General features: G+C 36.7%; 1 non-coding gene across 1 annotated transcript; it reads right to left on the bottom strand.

Annotated features, from left to right (window-relative positions):
* Positions 1 to 2058: 2058 nt before the first annotated feature.
* trnar-ucg (transfer RNA arginine (anticodon UCG)) lies at positions 2059 to 2131 on the bottom strand. Its single transcript has one exon. It is a non-coding gene; the product is annotated as a tRNA-Arg (tRNA).
* Positions 2132 to 2911: the final 780 nt, after the last annotated feature.

A 2911-nucleotide genomic window follows, 5' to 3' on the forward strand; every position in this document is an offset into this window, starting at 1 on the left:
TTGCTTACTTGCTTACTTACTTAATTACTTGCTTACTTACTTGCTTACTTGCTTACTTACTTGCTTACTTGCTTACTTACTTGCTTACTTGCTTACTTGCTTACTTACTTACTTACTTGCTTACTTACTTGCATACTTACTTACTTACTTGCTTACTTGCTAACTTGCTTACTTGCTTATCAACATCTGTTAGAATAGTTTGATTGTGTTGAATTGAAACACAAAAAGGCAGCGGGTCCACCAGACCCACGAACACTGGCTGAGTAACAAAAATATGAACACCACACAAGGGTTAATCAACTATGTGCAATATATACTGTATATATGGCGTTAATAACTATAACATACCTGGCGGTCATCAGAACTGTTACAGGATGTGTATTTTGTAAATTGTTTTATCTTTAATATTTTTTTTTAGGCTGTCTTTGGCTCTTTTCTGCTGTAACAATGTACATTTCCCCTCTGTAGGACGAATGAAGGCATTCTGATTTTGATGCCCACAAGATAAATTGTATTTATTATCTGTTGACTATTTCCATCCTTGTGTTGTCCATGTTTCTGTCTGTTTGTTCAGGGCGGTCGGGTCATGTTGGCGTCGCGCCTCGATTCTTCAAACCTCAGAAACCTGTTACTGCTGAGCCTGGCACAAAACCCCAAACCCCCCTGCTGGTGCCATGAGAGGTTCAATATCCTCACAATAAAGAGAGGTTGGTGGTTGTGGAGATCCTGGCAGAGGCAGAGGTTTTTTGCGAAGAGGCATCACACAGTTTTTGGATGAAAGGGCGAGCACCAGGGCTGGCGTCGGTGCTTCTTTAAAAAACAATTAGACATGCAGCAGATAGGCAGCTGCAGGATAAACAATCTGGCAAAGACGGAGACGAAGGACGCCAAATGACCCACCACCCGGATTAAATTACTTTTTAAGAAGAGGAGGGTTCAGAGAGGAGAGGGGCCTCTGGTTTTTGGCATCCTGTGTCTACAGAACATTTGATTTTAAGACATTATGAAGGCATCATTTGCATTCAAAGCAATCTTGTATCCTCATACAGCGACTGGTAACTATAACTACACGTGTCTATTTCAGAACTAACTCAAAGTAAAGGGAAAAGACTTGTTTAGGTTAAGAGAGAGCTTATCGCTTGGGTTACAATAGTTACAGAAGTGGTGTAGTTCAGTTCAGGTTGTTACGTAACAAGAAAAAAATTAACGCTATTTTGGTTTTACACTTCTATTACATTTTAATTTTCAGTTGTTAGCACACTGAAATGATATATAAAGCACAATTATTTAATCTCACACTCAAAGACCAAAACCTCAGATCAAATCTTCAAAACACATTTTCAGCTCTGCACCCAATTTGCAATTCAACTTGGCACTTTTTGCAAAACCCTGAACATCAGCAGGAGAGGACTCTTTAAAGTAGAGAACTATTATTTATTTTCATTAGATATAAAGAACAAGATTGAACATTCTCCTATTAATGCATATAAGAATCAGAACTAAAATTGAACAACTGTTGCCTCTATAAACATTTCTTGCATTTCCCATGCTTATACAGAATGCCACCACTAGATGTCAGACTCTACCCACCATTTACCTCTGCTTCCCTCATGTAGTTTTCTCCCTTTTTCTACTTTCCCTTTGTCTACAAATACAGTATTTTCCAAGAAAAATGTGACGGAGTGGAATACCGTAGTTTTATACGGAAATATTCAAGTTAGTGTGATGTGTTATGATCCACAAGCCGAATAATGTGGATTAATTGTTGTAACAAAGGATATGACCTGGGAACCAAACTCAAATGTGAGGTATGTTGGTCAGAAACATTAGAAGTGTTCATAGGGGAGCGTTTACAAAATGGTAAGCAGCAACGATAGGTTTTTGGGCGCTAGAAGGGGAAAGAGGGAGCTTCATCGGGGACCTTTATATGCAATGAAGCTATATAAACAATAAAATGATTCATTAGTAAAGTCTACAGCGAGTATGAATTAACCACAAAACATTATTCAACGTTAAAGTTAACAATAAAGAAAACATCGCTAGTACAAGAGCAAAAGACGACCACGAAGGGACTCGAACCCTCAATCTTCTGATTCGAAGTCAGACGCCTTATCCATTAGGCCACGCGGTCGGAGTGAGCGGTGATAATTCGTAAAGAATATTAAACATTGCAATATAATATATGCATTTATTTGATGGATAATGGTTATGATATTCACGCTTTCGTACGTAAAATCCAGCCAAAATTAAAAGCCAAAATTATAACGATAGGTCTTTAATTAACTTGCTGTTCTGAGATCAAATGTTAAATTAAAGTCTGTCGATTTTTTTTTAGACAATATAAAACCAAGAAATGCAATGAAAAAATAAAGTATATTTGTGATCATTTGGCTCTATGGCTAAATCTGGCACATTTAAGAGATGGACGCAAGTGCTCGAGGTAATCATGTTCATTGTCACTTCTTAATTCAAAAAATGAATTGGAAACATAACTAAAAATAACTAAATGAAAAGATATGTATAAATAAAAAAGCCAGCTATTGTGGTTCCAGGTTTTTTTTACGAGACTATTTTTTAACATTGAAAAACACAAAATCTGTGTACCACAACCAATCTAACTCTATAATCCTTAGAAAATAGGACCTTAATTTGTATTAAAATAATTTAAATCAATATTTCAAAAGTATTCAAATGTAAATATATGGGATGTTGGGTTGTATGTTTTTTTTAACCTGACATTGCATTGTAACATATCCAAATAAATAGTAATGGATGGGCGAATTGCAAACCACGCCCCGTAAGACTCCGAAAAGTTTTGTGAAGCCGCCATTTTATTTGCTCGCATTAGCATTATTAGCATTAGCATTAGCCCAGCGCACCAACGGAGAGAGAATAACTTATGGCAACACAA

Source organism: Notothenia coriiceps, unplaced genomic scaffold, assembly GCF_000735185.1.
Source record: "Notothenia coriiceps isolate Sejong01 unplaced genomic scaffold, NC01 NC01_scaffold00016525, whole genome shotgun sequence".
Classification (NCBI taxonomy): domain Eukaryota; kingdom Metazoa; phylum Chordata; class Actinopteri; order Perciformes; family Nototheniidae; genus Notothenia; species Notothenia coriiceps.